Consider the following 16,774-nt stretch of genomic DNA (forward strand, 5'->3'; position numbering starts at 1 on the left):
AGGTTACCCCCCCCCACACACACACAAACACAAACACAGTTTAAATATTATTTTCAAAGCTTTCCCACAGGTCTTTTAAATAGCTTTAGTTAGCTTGTGGCCCCGCCCAGAGTATGTCACAAATAAAACCATGAAGCAGCATAAAACAACACGTTTCTGGATGGTTATACTAATTACAGTGAGGTTCAGATGTAACACAGGTCTAAAAGGGGCGGGGCCTGACCACACACACACAAAAATGTTATAAACATACCTGTTGGCTCCAAAAATGTTCAACCCAGGGCCCTCCCGAATGAAGAATGCCCACAGCCCCAGACGGGCACCTCATCACCACCCAGGAGTTCTGGGCATCCCCCCACCCAAACTCCAGGTACAAGCCAGGACCCCCCAAGGGAGACCCGCCCTACGCTCCAGGCAGGCATTGTGTTTTACGTCCTGATTGGCTGTAGATCATTGTCAATCAATCTTCTCTGTACAGTGTGTTCAGTTTGACAAATCTGTCTACCACACCACATCCTTTCAAATCTTCAGGTCTTTTGGAAAAAAGTGTATTAAGTGTTTAGTGAGGACTTTTGCAGTCTGAAAACATCTAGAATTATTCTAAAGCAAAGATGACCACTTTGTAGATTTCCCCCATCGCAGGCTTTTGCAGCTTAGTGTAACTCCTGCAATAAAGGGGGGGGGGCATTGTAACCTAAATGGGGACCATCAAAACACAGTGGATTAATGCATAGTCGACGTAAAATGTTCATGTTTATTAGGTTTGTACTTCAGGATATCGCTGACCTCATATTTGCCGTTTAAAGAAAAGAAAGTAGTGAGCATGGTGTCCAAAATCACTTTTAAAGGGCCCATATCATGCAAAGTCAACTTTTTGAGAGTGTCCGTGAATTATAATGTGAATTTCCTTAAGAATTTGTTTTTATATGTTTTGCAGAAAGACGTAAACAGACTCCTAAAACAGCAGTTTAGAGAATGTCTTCATCACATCACTCAGAAAAACTCAAAGGAGATCTTCAGGACACCTTCAGCCACACCTGTCCCCCCACCCCCACCCACCCACCCACCTCCATCCAACCAGCAGCCTGTAAGCTGCAGGCCGTCAGGAGCAAACCTGGAAGCTTCAAGTCGCCGGAGGAGGAACGTGGAGGTGAAAACCGCCGCTCTCATTTAGAGCTGACATGTTTGATTATAATGAGCAGAGATGAAGAAAAACAGTATTTCATCTGTGAGTAATTCAGACACAGTGACACAAAGATGAAGCGTGAGTTGTTTTGTGCATAAAGATGGGTTGGCGTTGTCGCTCTGCGGTACATGTGGGTTCTCGCTCATTACTGTGTGTGCTTATCTGACCAGACCTGCCTCCATGCCAGATCCTAATGAGCATTTTGTAGTCGTTTAATTCATGCATGAGCAATAATCAAATTAATTATCTTATTTAAATCAAGTGCAATTTCCAAATTAAACACCAGAAAGTAAAATAAATAAGACTGTAAAATGAAATATATCTTCCAAGACTCAGAATTTGTCTCCAAAACCAAAGTGAAGGAACATCGTTACAAAAACAGCTGTTTGCCATTCACTAACCGTGGTTATATGTGCAAAATATCTGGATCGGATCAATGGTCGGATTAAAATCCAACCGTGTACATGGGATCAGAAAAACCTTTTCCGATTACAACAAACGTTCTAATGGTCACACTTTCGGTGGGAATTAATCATTTGGGCATGCGCAGTAGTGGTGAAAATACAGGAAGAGGAAATGAGTCCCGCTATAAACGAAGTGAGCTGCCACATACAATCATGCAGCAGCTCGGTAATATCCCAGACCATCTTCTAAACGTACTTTTGAATATTATGAAGCGCCTGTTCGCTCATCATTTTATTTTTAATCCATGTGGTCAGTGCTTTTTTTTGAGGAAGAAGAACGGAGCTGGAAGAAGCCAGCCTTTGAGGAACGTAAAATCTGTGCGGGAAATGCTGCAATCTGCATCCTGGCTGCACGTAAATATGTGGGAATAACATCAGCCTTTATTTTGTCGAGACACGACTGGAAACACAAATCCATGTGATTGTTTGAACGGTTTCTAAGGACTGAGTGGGATTTCTGCTTTGGAAAGTTCATACTCCGCCCCAAAGCCGCTGTGTGAGCTGGAAGTCCGAGCTCTGTCCGGACACACGGTTCTCCTGTGTCCGGCAGCCGCTAACCCAGAGCGGCGGGACGGATCGCAGTCCAAATTCTCCCACACATAACAAAACACCGGGTGTCCGCAGAGCAGCCAGTCGGTCCTGTTGGAGCTCCAAAGTCTTCTCTGGAGTGACGTGTGTCAGTTTACTGGTTCCTGTTAAAAGCCTCGCTGCAGAGTTTTGGACGAGCTGGAGACGGCTTAGGGAATGTTTTTTAAAACAGGTAAAAAAAAGAGTTGCAGTAATCTAAACAAGATATTCATCCAACCAGATCCATCTGTCTGAGACAAGTTGTTAATCCAATCCACACATACCATTATAAAATTGTTTCAAAATGAGATAAATCAGTTATATCAATTCTGGAAAATACCGTTTGGATTGGGATGGTAGGTTTATTTTACTATAAGGTAAAAACGACCCAAGTGCCTCACATCAGACGTGTGATGTCAGCATAAAATGGTCAAGCCATCATTCCAGTCCAATGCGTGGAAAGACTTTGAATTTAGCAGACATGTGACTCTATAAGAGATGTTTAGTGACTTTGTGCTTGTCTGAATCCTGGTCCTTAACTAAAACTTTTATTTTTATCTTGATGTTGAAGGTCACTGACAGCAACACAATAAAAAGTTTAAAAAACACCATAAAATCAGCTGACAGACACATGAACAATGAACCAGAGTGAGAATGCAGTTTGAGTTTTGTAGCTGAAGGCTCCACCCCTCCATGGTGACCAGACGGGTAGGTTAATGAGGAGCAACAAAGTAGAAAAGGACCAGAGCTGGAGGTGGTCTAGGTACAGAGGAGGCCAAAAAGGTGCGAAGAGGCGCTTCATAATAACTATAACAATAATAAAAGCACGTTTAGAAGATCATCTTGTTTATTTTCCGAGCTGCTGCATATAAGCATTTGGCAGCTCAGCTTGTTTACAGCAGGATTCATTTACTGCGCAAGTGCAAAGGATTTTTTCCGACTGAAAGTGTGGCCCATGTAGACATTTGTTATAATCGGAAAAGGTTTTTCTGGGTCCATGTACACGGTTAAATTCTAATCTGATCTTTGATCCGATCAAAAGATGTGAACCAGTTCTTATTTCAGATAGATGAGAGGAAAGGAGGAAGGTGGAGGAGAGGAGTCAGGTTTACTAGACAGATAGATCTGGATGTCATTGGCAAAACTGAAAACTGATATTAAATTTACAGAAAATCTACCAAGGGGTAGGAAGTAGGTGATGAAGATGAGGAGGTGGAAGGCAGAACCCTGAGGCACACCAGAAGTGATGGGGAGGGGAGGGGCTTAACCCTTTAATGCCAGAGGTTTAGTTCCAGTATTTCCAGTATTTCCACCACTGTAACTCTTCAACCATTGATGAGAAGTAGAACTGAAACCAGAGCTGAAGTGATACAGAGGTATGACAGCTGTGATGACAAACGTCTTTTGTCCCGTGACAGATGTTTAAAGGGTTTTCATTTGTTCTTCTTACTCTTTTCCATTGGTTGGAGTTTCTAAGATGCCTATTTGTCTTATTGCAGAAGTTCCAGTCTTTTTTGAGTTTTTTCTGCGTTCTCTGTTTTCTCAGACTCCATCCGGTCATGGCAGATCATTGTCTTGTTCTGCTGGAGGTTTTCTCACAAATATTTCATTTAGACTGAGTTTGTTCAATTAAAAGATTAATTAAAGACGAAAATCTGATTTTAACGTAATCTGGACTGGATTAAAACTGGACTGGATCATAAAAATCCCCAATAACAAAGCTCAGACTTTTTCTGTTTTGCTCAGTGCATTGGTGCAACCTCTGTTGTGAGCCAGCACTTTATAAATAAACTGGATTGTATTTGCATTTCAGATTCTCTTCCTCTAAAACAGACACGCCCTGCTGCAAAGTGCCTTCAGTCACAGGGACCGAAATTACCACTGAAGTATGAATAAGTTATGAGGGGCTTGCAAGGAAGATGGATGGCAAACCAGAGTATTTCACTCTGTACTTGCTTAAAAAAAGCAAAAAGAAATGTTTCCGGATGTTTACGAGGTGAAATGAAAGTTTCTTTTCCAAAGAGTTTGGTTAAATGGTGCATTTTCTGACTGCTTCGTTAGAAGTCTCATTGGAGTTTTTGAAGTGACAGAAAACTCACAGATAAAATTAGTTTTCAACACAAACTGATGCTAAAAAGCACTGTGAGGTGAGGGCCACATTTAGACCAAACACTCCTGGCATTAAACAGAAATGCCAGGAGTGTTGCGCAGAAAGACATTAACGTGAATACAAAAACGGAATGGGAAAAATATCTGGAAATCATAACAATGCTGGTTTTAGTGCTTTTACTGTGAAGGTTTGACTTGATTAAAAGTGACGCAACTACTCCAGCTGCAATAAAAAAGGAGATTTTCCAGGATCTCATCCCTGCACAGTTGCCATGGTCACATTTTCTGAAAGCTGAAATCATAAATATTTTTTACAGGATGCAGATATTTGACAATCCCCGAGTTTATGTGCATCTGAATCAATAAATCAATATAAATGACGTAACAACACCATTTCTTTTATTTACTTGCCCCCTTCAGGTAACACAAAGACAATGTCAAAAAGACAGCAGTAAATAAAAACCCTGAAGAAGAGCACAGAAAAAGCAGAAGATGATGCTTCAAAATAAAAGCTTGGAACAGAAAGAGTTAGACTTGGTGCCTGACTCAGACACATGAGTCTTTACACTCAAGAAGGGGTTAAGAGTTAATACTATGGATGTGTGTCTGAGACAGACAGAGGAGACAGTGAGGTAGCTTGAACCAGTTGAAGCTTTTTGCAGGAGAGGGGCCAAAGAGAAGGGGGCTAAAGTAATTGAGAGTTTAATTTGAGGTGAATCAAATTCAGTGAAAATGATTTTTAAGACAGATACATGGAACTTAGGAGTCACTATAGGGTTAACACCGGCAAGCAATGGAGATGTATTCTGTGTCTATGGAAGAGGCCGCAGGATTGGTACTAGAAAGTAAAGGTAACCCAGGATAGAGCCCTGGGGTACATCAGAAGTAACTGCAGATGGTTTGAATCTGAAGGAGTAGAATTGAATGAACGGCTCGGAAAAACAAAAAAGTTTAAACCAGTTTAGGGGTGTGTGAGAAAGGCCTATAGACCGAGACCAAGTGAGAAACGGTGTCAAAAGTTGCAGATTGAGACGCATGATGAGGAGGTCATACATTATTATGGAAGATCCCTTTCAGTGCTGATGACGGAGTCTGGACAGATTCACAGGAGCTTCTGAGTTTAGAAATGTTCAAGAATTTTAGAAATAAATGGTAAACTGGGCATAAGGGAGGAGATTACTAAAACGTTTTGGATTTATACTGGTTTTATTTTATCAATAGGTGTAAAAGCTGCAGTTTTAAAGAGCAAAGGAATAGGAGTGAATTATGAGGAAAAAGAGCAGGGAGGAAACCAGGAATTAACCAAAATATGTCGGGAGGGTTTCTAACTGACAAGTGGGGGGTTTGGATTTACAGATGAGATTATAAATGTCAGAGACAAAAGACAAACTGGAGGAAGGTTCTAAAATGTCAGAACAATTCAGAGGAGGAGTGACCCAAAAGAGAAGAGGTTCTGGTGAACACCACGGACTCAAGAAAAGTATCTTTACAGGGGACAGGTAGGTGCAGGTGGGGAGGGAGGGAATCTGTAGGTTGGAGTTTCTTGCTTACAAGTGAAAACAGACTCTTAACAATAATAGAATCAGAAAAAAACAAAATAAAGATTGATTGATCTGAAAGATAGAGTCTTTATTTCTGACATTTGTGACATTTGGGGTGTTAAGGATGCTGTTCACCAAGTGTCCACTCCATCACAGGTCCACACAGACAGAACCACACACAGGCACAGCTAGGAGAAAGTCACAAATGACCCGACTGAAGCGTGTTTCTGGACTGTGGGAGGAGCCTGAAGTGCCTGGAAAAGATCCACGCAGAACATGCAAACTCCACACAGAAAGGTCCCAGCTGGGATTTGAGCCCAAGTGCTAACCACTACACCACATTTCTCCATTTCTCCATCAATAGTTAAACCAGTTCTTTTTTTAGAGTTGCTCAAGTTGATGTCCGTCGTCCTCGTCCCCCAGTAAGTAAAGCAGAGGAAAGAGTGAAGGAAGGAAAGAGATTTCCCTGGAGAATCTGAGTTTAGAAAGTCAAGACTGTAGATGGAGGAGAGTAGGCCTGCACGATATTAGAAAAATCTGCGATATGCGATATCAGTGTTTGAAACTGCGATGACGGTATGACTTGCGATAAATGGAAAAATAGAAAAGCAAAAATATCAATACATTTTGGTTTCAGTGTGAGTTTTATTCAAATAATTCAACACAACTTAAATTAACGTGCAAGTTTTATTCAAAAAGAAGAAAATATATTTACCATAGAACTTGCCAAAACTATGATTAATGATTACAAAAAATTTATATAGATGCCCAGGAATAAAATAGGTTGGTGTCTCCTACATTTCCATTTTACTGCAAGTGTTATTAAATAAGTCAACATAACTTAAAATCCAAGTATTTTTCAAAAAGGAGAAAAAGTCAAGACCTATAGCTGTGGCCAAAACATAAATGAACAATGAAGAAAAAAGATAGAGGCCCACAACTTAAACGTGACCTAGTATGAACTAGGGCTGCACGATATGAGGAAAACTTGCGATATTAGTGATCAATATTGCGATAACGATATAATTTGCAGTAAATAAACAAATACAAAAATAAACAAAAACATCATTCCCATTTCATTGCAACAGTTTAAAAATTATACTCCAAATGACCCTCGTCGACACGGGGGACAAACATCTAACATAAAAGGACTCCATCTGATTGGTCAACAATGGGAAGGCGTCCATCTGATTGGTCAACAATGGGAAGGCGTCCATCTGATTGGTCAACAATGGGAAGGCGTCCATCTGATTGGTCAAAGCATAAAGGGATTTATTTGATTCGTTAAATGCTTCAAGCTGCTAGAAGATTGTTTTAACACATTTTGGGTTTGCGATTTATTGCGATATTCGCCGTCTTTTGCGATATGCATATTGCAGAGCTGGATATTGCGATAACGATAAATTTGCGGTATATTGTGCAGGCCTAGAGGAGAGGAGATCCAAGTTATCGGCCTCCGTGTTCCAGAACGTGATGAAAGATGAGGGTTTGATTTCCAAGACTGACAAAGAGAAAGCAATAGACACTAATGTGTATATCATCAGTTTAGCACCAAATGAGTGTGGAATAGAGTGAACGGTGACGTCCAGGTGTTGTCTTGAGGGAAACTGAAGGGGGTCTTTGTTGTTTCAAAGAAAAAAAACACATCCCATCTTCCTGATAAGATCCTTGCAGGACTCCAAAGGATACCTTTAAAAACCAGCTGACACACATGCTGTGCCCTCATCTGCTGCAGATAAAGCATCTTCCTGCTGTCCTTGTTTGAGCTGATGAGCCTTTAATGACCTCCTTGTGACGCCTCCATCCCTTTTTGTTGTCTGCGGGTTTCTTCAAAAGCATACGCTACCTGCTAAGCACTGAGGAGGGGGCGGGGTTTCACCTGCATAGGCAGGCCTTTAACACATCACAGCAAGTGTGGATGAAAGTTAGAAAGATGATAAAGTGGAGGAAAATGAATTTAGAAGAGACAGATGCTAAAGTGCCGCTTCATTCACTGCACCACTGCTTCTGATTGTTCCATCTTCTTATCTGTGCTGCATATTAAATGTTAGAGTTTATTTACATCCGTTTCTGCTTCTCAGCATGAAAATCAAAGTCAACCTGTCCGTCTAAAGAAGCAGAGGGATGGATGTTGGGAGGAATTCATGATTGATGGATGTGTCAAAGGTGGAGAAATAAAAGAGTAACATGTAGAAATGAATGAATCGACTGATGGATGGAGGAAAATATCATTGATGAATGCAAAGTAAACATACCTGTATGCATCCATGAGGAAGAAAAACAATTAGATGAACAGACTGATAGAAAAGACTAGTGAACTGGATGGATGGAGAAATAAATTATGGAAATGTTGGAACTTTTTTGGAATGAAGATTTGTTTGAAATGAAACTATGCGATTGATTATTTCATCAAATGTCTCTGCAAGACTGACATCAAACATGCTCATGTGAGAAACGCTTTTCTATCCTATGTGTAGCACACACAGAAATAATCACTATAGCTATCTGGACAGACTCTGTGTCCAACCGTCACTATTGTGGACAAACGTGTCACTAAAGAGTTTCACAGCCCAAAGAAAAAATGTATTGACACAATCTGGATCAAGTACAAACATGTTTTTATTGTTATCCAACAGAAATATTTAGATTCTAAACGCTACAATAATCCAGATGAATGATGTAAAAACTATCAGTGATGAAGGTGAAAATGAGAACCTCTTGAAGTCTGTGCTTTTAGTGATTCCGGAGAAGCCGTCAAAGACTTTCTGCCTGATGATGCTGGACAGACCTCATCAGGAAGGACCAGCTTGGATTCTTCCTGCCTCCACACAAACCAGCAAAGCTAAGAACCGAACGGAGCGCAGAGAAGAACGCCTGATCAAAAGAACCGAATGAAAGGACTGCAGACCGCGGAAACTCCCTCACACACACACTTTCCTCCAGATCCCCTTTCCCTTCTTGATTTACGACTTTTAAAAAGGATTTTGTGTTCTCTAACATTTATGTTTCCTTAAAGATTTAAAAAAAATGTAAATCAAATCTATGCGTTCAGAATGATAACAAAATGTGTGCAGGATCCTAAAGCTTTGGCTCCATGATGAAATAAACCTCAAACATAAAGGCAACATTGAATTAATGCCATTTTAGGCTTTTTCCAAATGTAATTTTTGTAGAAAACTAGAAGGAGCTGCATTTCCAGAAGAACATGCAGGGTTGATGCTATATTACTGAATGAAAATGAAACTTAAAGGGTAAAAATTGGCAAAACAAAAAATAAAGAAAGAAAGAAATGATCAAAGTTGACCATAAATAAAGTGAAAACAGCACAATAACAAAAAAGATCTGTTTGTGAAAGATGTCAGAGCCGGGTATCGAACCATCGAGCTTCTGCACCATGGATCCCCCATTTATTTCAATGGAGGCAGAAATCCTGGAATATCTGGAAAAGTTCAAGGATTTGAAGGAGCAAAAGTCACAGCTGGAAAAAGTTGAAAGATCTGAACATTTGAATAGTTGGATGGTTAAAATAGCTGAAACATTGTAGGAGGAGTTAAGCCGCAAAAGATGGAAGAAGATACTAGAATAAAGAAAGAGAAACAGGAAAACATTGGAGTGAAGACTTTGTAGCATTCAACCCATAAAGTCTAATAGGTGAAAAGAACATAGAACCTGAAAACCGTTCGCTGTAAACAATAGACTATGACAAAATAGTTCGATAGTTCAGGCGCTGAAAGCTGAGGTCGCGTGACTATTTTCAGCCCCATGCTGCCGCTCTGGAAACATGCTGGCCGAGATGCCAAGAGAGGAGATGTGTGAGTAGAAATACGTCGACAAAAGGTGTTCCTGCTGCTCCTCAGAGTGCCGAGCGCTGCACTCTGAGGAGCAGCAGGAACCAGGAAGCTCCGGCACTAACAGGTGGGAGATATCAGCATGAATGGGAACGGATAGAATCACAGTTTGATGGAAAATGCTGCAGACTCCTCCTCTCAGGAGGAAAACAGACGCCGGAGCGGCTTCAAACCAGTGACTTTTGACGGCTCCTACTGATGATGTTGTCTTGAAGGAAAGCTGCCGCTTGGATTAGTCTTCCACCGTTTCAGAGTGAGCGCGCTCAGCTTCACAGGGCAGTGAATGCTTTTTTTATGAATGGAGCACTTCTTGTTGGGATTATGTAACAGCTGCTAAATTCCTTTTTGCGTATTTCCTCTCTGCTGTGTCTGCAGAGGACAGCAAACAGCCCCGTTTTTTACCAGCCTCAGCTTTGACCACATAAAGAGATTCCAACTCATGTGTTTGATCAGCAGCCGGCTCAAAAACCAAAACAGAATTGCTTTCCAAAAGGGGAAAATCTTTTTAATTTTTACTATTTTGACATAATTTAGGCTCTTTCTGGGGTTGATAGATTAGCTTCAACATTGTGCGGCATTTGTGTCGCATTTAAACTTTTCACATGAAAACTAAATATGAGAAAAACGTCCCCAAATTTCTTTTCTGACGCAGCTCCTTGTCAGGAGTTATATCAGAAAAAAGCCTCAACTTTCCAGATGCACATGAAGGCAGCATGCCATAACAAAGCTGTAATTATCTCCGGTGCATTTAAATGTGGGATGAAGAATATTACCATGAACCGCCTCTGTCGTTTCTGCAGAGTCTGCAGCAGAACCGCTGAGTCAGAGACGACAGAAAAAGATAAACCTAAACAGGTGCGTCTATGCATCAGTATGAATGTACGATTTATGTAATGCTTTTTATTTGCAAACACATTTTAATGACGCAATTTTTAGTTCAAATAAGAAAAATGCCACCTTTACATATTTGCAAGATTCATGTCATCAGCCTGTTTTTATTTGTTTTTGTACAAAGAAATCGTACAGTTTTTCAACTGAGACTCTGTATGAACAAACTCGCTTTTCTCTCCATTCAAGGAAACGTCTCATTCTGTTTGTTTCTGCCGAATCTACAATCAAAGATGCAGCAGGGCTTTTTTTTTGCTATTTCAAACATCAGTAGGAGACTCCCACTAATCTCTTAAAACCACCAATTCTCCTTCATCCAGGCCTCTGCTAATTACCGACACCTCCCTGGGTGCAATTTAGTTTAATACATTCAGTGTCATTACTGAGCTTCTTTTAATAGGTTATGGTTTTGGTTTGCGTCAATACAAACATAAAAACCTCCAAAATAAAAAAAGAAGTTCCTCCAAATCCTTCACCGTGAAGAGCCTTTGATGTTTCCACTCGCTGAAGCTGAACCGCAGTTTTATCTGTGAAATCTGATGGAATTCAGGGTGTCAGATGAACGACACCATAAAAAGGATCACAGCTGATCTAAATCAGGATCTGCACAGTCAAATCTATCTGGTTGTTCTTGGTAGGATTAGGTGCTCGCAAGACAGTCTTTACCAGTCCGGTCCCAAGTCTTAACTCTCATAGTTACCTTCGCAAAGAGGAACTATCATGACTGCAACTTTAGAGATCTTTTGAATACAATACGAATAAACGTTTAAGAATCCCAAAAGTTATGTTTCAGGTCGTTGAGGTCAACTTTCAGGTCAAGGTTCAAGTCCTGCGAGACCAAAGTGCCACGTAAGTCGAGATTTATGGTTTTTAGAAACTAAAATTAAACAGTATGTTATTGAACCAATTTCTGGACCAATAATAGGCTCCAATGTAGTGAATTAAACTTGAAAAATGTCTAATTTGCTACTAATTAGATATTTTTTATATAGATGGATGATTTTTAAAAAGAATAATAAAGCTTTTAATGTAAAAAACATAATCATACCAGCCTTTAATTTTAGGGAGTAAAATGTTTATTCCTCTATGCACCAGTAATTCAATGTACATCAGTCTTAACTAAGTCTTTAACTGTTTAGTTAAAAGTTATTATATACTTTTAAAAAGTGTAGTCTGGCTCGGCAAACATTTCATAAAAGTATCTCAATCCCGGAGACACAGAAGGAAATGCCACACGATGGCCGCAGAAATAGTCTAGCAGACTTCTCTAAATGTTTCTTCTCTAAACTTTACTCCAGACGGCAGAAACACAAGCGGCTTCAGACCGTCTGTCTTCTGGACACTCTTCAGATGAACACATTCGGTAGCTTTACGGTCTATTCGTGCGACAGTGACAGGACTACATTTAGCATTTAAAATGAGGCTGTTCGTCAAACCGCGCATGAGCCCGAGCGTACAGATTTATCTCCATGAAGAGCTCCCTGCTGCCCTGTTTTCATTTCCTCTTGGCTTCTGCTTCATTTAGACTTTTAGGAAGCAATATAACATATCTAATGGAGATGAGATCAGAGAGAGTTCAACCCAACAAGAACACTACCAAAATGGACTTATTTGGACATGAAGCTGAATCTTCCAAGGAAACAGACTTTTTTCCATCCTGTTCTTGAACGTTTTGCTTTAGCAGGTAAAACGTCTGAGCGTTTGAACTTCATCTGAGCGTTCCTCCCAACTTTCATGTCCTCCTGACACACGAGCTGGATTTGAACGTCAGTCAACTCAAACGAGTATGAGTCAGTGAGCTGGTTTTGGTGACACCGTGTGGGTCGGGTTCTGTGTGGGCCCGGGTGAGAAGCTGTCATAAATCACACCTGGGTGGGTTTCTATAGAGCCTGCTGAAGACAGTCATCAAAAATGTATGGATCCTATAGCCAGGTCAGACAGAAAACCTCCTTTGCTTTTTCGGGGGTTTTGAGATGCAGATGTTGTCAGGAGATGTTTTCTGTTGGATCAGCTCGACCTTTCCGAACCCACAGACGAACTGCTGGTATCTGAGAGCTTGGTGGAAGGATCTTTCTTTCAGGGTCAGAAAGGCCACGAAGCAGATAAACATCATGTCAGGAAGGCCTCAGTGACCTGCAGCTGCTCTGAGGCAGACATTGTGGATCAAATGATTTCCAGCATCAAATCGGACTTTGGTCTATACCAGGTTGGGTGTAGACCCCTGACCCCTGGGGACCCCTGATAAAACTTTCTTCTTTGGTGGTTTATCAGGATTTTTTTTGCTTCAACTTTCATTTAACTTTGCAAAAGTCAACCAAGAGCAATACGTCATTTGGGAGTCAAAGCAACCTCTGATGATAAGGTTTTGTTTCTCGCCGACCCTTCAGGCTGCAGGGCGATAACCAGAAACTTGACAAAGCTTTCTTTTAAGGCAAAAAGAAGCCCCGCCCCCAACCCAAAGTTTTTTAACTGAAGACGCATTTTAATCAAATCAACAAGCCTCTGGCACAGACAGCAGAATTCCCACAATGCATCACAACTTCCTGAGCTGAGATAGGAGTAGTGTGTGAAGATGAGAATGACCCTGAAACCCAGTTTCAAAATAAAAGCTCATAAATCTGTTTGAGTTAAGAAAACGTTTCCAAACAGGCTGCTTTAGATGTTTTAAAAATAAAAATGTGGAAAAGCATCCAGAGCATTTTCTACCAGATGGTTCATGTCGGCGTGAACCAAACATCCATCCTAAAGAATTGTGTCACAGAGAAAGAGACAGCATGAATATTCTCCACTGGAGAATGATGCAAAACCAAACGTTCATGACGAGCCAGTTTCCCCAATTCTGCAGAGGTTTGGTTATGGTACCACGCAAAATAATCATCTAATCACATCAAAATAGAATAACTGATAAGACAGACGGTCTTTAAGTTCATATGAGTTTAGAAAGAGCTGTAAGAACCCAGATCCAAGCAACTTAAATGAGGAAACACCAGAATAAGAAAAAAAGTTATTTATTCAGTCATTAAGGTTTTTATTTAACTGGAATCTGAATGTCCGCTCAAACCGAGTCATAAAATACTCAGAAATGGCGTTTCCTCTTTTTAGGTCATTTCTGTTTGATGCGTTTCCATAAATTGAGAGTTTTTCTTTACTTGGTATGAGGGGGAAAGAAATCAGCCTTTACTAATAAGAAACTCCTGGATTCTGGACCGTGGTTCTGCACGGCCCCTTGTCTTCTCAGGCAGAGGGCCACAAAACCAAACAGGCAGTTGAATAAGCCATCAGTGTTGAAAAAGACAGAGGAACATGTGTGAACACATGTGGATACCAAAATAACTACACAGGTACAGAGGAATGATCTGCAGTTTAGCTCAGGCGATAGAGCAGGTCGTCCAACAACCGAACAACCGCTCTCCCCAGCCAACTGTGGCCCCCAATCGCTGCTAGTCTGCAGCCCGCCGCTCCCCCAGGGGATGGGTCAAATGCGGAGAAAGAATTTCCTCATTGAGGAATAAATAAAGTATCAATTAATTATTATTAATTGACAGACAGAGTAAGGTCAGCAAACATGTGGCACTGAGTGTGACAGAAGGAAACAACACCGTGAGAAAAAACTGTGATAAATAAATTTCAATGAAAAAGATAAGAGGGGATAGCAGAGCGACTGACTGACAGAAATACAACAGAAATCTATAAATATAAGGTGTATTAAAGCAGAGGAGCTCTGCAGACCCCGTTGTTTTGGAGGTATGTCCCGACATGGACTTGAACCACGCTCTCCCAGTCACAAGATTGAAAATGGTCTTCAAATAATATTAAAACTTCTTTTCAGAAAACAGAACGGGAAAAATCATGAAAGTTATGTATTTATCAAAGATCCATAAAGACATTCAAAACCATCCCTTAATAATGCTTTGCTTGCTTTTATTTTGAAACAGTCGAAGTTGAGATTCAGGAGTCAATGGTTTACTCTTCACATGTTTCTGATGTGCACACGGGTCACTTTTAAACCAGAACCACTGCAGCAGTTAACCTCAGTAAATGCAGCAGAGGGTCGGACAGAAACACAACTAGTATCATTTTTAGCTCCCTATCTGAGCATTATAGCTGGGCTCCATGGTTTAATTGTGACTTTTTCTTTTTAAAGTTGGGGTTGCTCCCCTCACTGCAGACAGACCCTCCTTCTGGACTAAAAGCTGAGCTGTTAAACCCTCATCGTCTTTGTAGTGGTGCATCCCTTCCCTCCTCCCAAAAGTAAAAAAAAATCATCACAAGGGCTGGACAGGATCCAGTGTGCCCTCAGAGGAACAGAACATGGTCTGGGATTTGCCAAAACATCCTTAAATCGCTGTCGGAACGCAAGAGGCCAAAGCCCGGATCAGATTGGACAAACATAGGAGTGTTTGATCGCAGTTCCGGGAGGAAAACAGTTCATTTCACAGCAGCATCTCTCTGTTTAATTTAAGCACTAGAGCCAATGAGCTGTTTAAAATGAAAAACATATTTTGATCAAAGAAAACCATTTCTCCGCACCTCTGCTCATCTTTAACGATTATTCAAGTTTTCGTTTCAATAATGAGACCACAAGGCACAAATGAACCCTCCCACCATGGCCGCAGTACAAACACATCGTTTTTTTAAACTACTCTCACTTCTGTTCACAATATGTATCACCTGAAATGCAAAATTAGCAGAAATGTAAATAAAATGACCAAAAAAGCTCATCATCAAATCATCCAGTCTGTTGAAATGCTGCACAGCATAATTCAGATGGTTTTGTGCTTAAGTTGCCTGGAGTTTTTTTTTTATTTTAATGTCTAACCCGCCACAGTTCTTGATAGTTTCCTTTAAAAGTTGGTTCTGTGTTTCTCTAGTCCAGAAAACTGTGACAGCTCTGTAACTGTTGAGTGTGTTCTAAGGGGGCTTTAACAGCATTTTACACGTGGGCCTCTGCTGCCGTCAGAGCATCCATACGACCTTTACAAATTGCTTTACAACTCTGAATGAAAATGGTGAACATTTTTGTTATAATTTAAGGACCTAAAGTCATAGAAAGATCAGAAAAAGGGACAAGAAGCTGCAGAAGACAAAGTGTCAACAGGCGGGTTGTGTTTGTGACCCGATCCTCTTCCTTCATCCACGTTTACATCTGTTCGGGTCATGTTGGCGCAATTTCAATAAGAAAGATCTGCCTCACTTCCGGGTTCTCTCTTTAGGCCTTCAGTCTAAATTCAGCTAAATTCCCCGCCTTCTTTTCTCAGCCAATCACAATCAGACTCCTGCTATATGTTCGTGGAAGTTTATCTCTCTACATTCCAGATGGTTTTGCCGGCCCGCCTCCGCCCCATTCTCCACTTGGATCGATTCTATGTCGCAGACTGGCCTCAGCAACCATCGGCGTCCAGGCTCCGGGATTTATCCGCATTTATCCCACCAGAACAAAGACGTCGTCTGACCAGAGCCGAACGCCAAAAGACACCGGACGTTTGCTTCCCAACGGGGATCAAACAGGAAGTGAAGGTGTTTTAAATTATTGTTATAGTCTCGAAAAGCTTCTTCATAATTTGAACTGGGATTTTCTTCTGAAGAGACCTGAGTTAGTCTCCAACACACGGACTTAAACATGTTATTATGAACCAAAAACACAAAGCATTTTAAATCTAAAGATTTCCTGTATGTCCAAAACGCCAGCAAAATGCACCAAAACCGAGTCAAATCTGCCTCCACGTGTAAGACACAACCCCCCTAATAGTCAATGATGGTTAAGATCTAAAAAATGTGCATCTGAAAGGAGTCGGTCTCAGTTAAAAATGCCGTAAACTGTAGAAATGTTAGAGATAAGACCAGAAGAAAAGCTGCAAATGGATGCTTTTGTTTAAACGTGTTGACCATTGAGCAAATCAGCGTTCAAAACCTCTAAAGACTCAATAATGATAGAACAATGTGACAAGACTGAAAACAAGCACTAAGACCAGAGATGTACACAGGACAATAGAGCACAGACATCTCTCCATACGACCTGTGTTTACGCATGCATGGAGCATGTGATGAATTCATACCAACACGGGTCACTTACTGGTCTCATGACAATGATGGGAATTGTTTTTGGAGCGGAGGACTACTTTTCTTCTGCAGAAACGTCCGACTTAGCTCCACAGATACTTATGTTCTCCT

The 16,774-nt window shown here is 40.8% G+C and overlaps 1 protein-coding gene across 2 annotated transcripts in view; it reads right to left on the bottom strand.

The window, feature by feature from the left end:
* LOC101173638 (5-hydroxytryptamine receptor 4) overlaps positions 1 to 16,774 on the bottom strand; it is a 180,681-nt gene that overhangs the window by 101,939 nt on the left and 61,968 nt on the right. The gene's annotated exons all lie outside the window — the stretch shown is intronic.

Source organism: Oryzias latipes, chromosome 10 (assembly GCF_002234675.1).
Source record: "Oryzias latipes chromosome 10, ASM223467v1".
NCBI lineage: Eukaryota > Metazoa > Chordata > Actinopteri > Beloniformes > Adrianichthyidae > Oryzias > Oryzias latipes.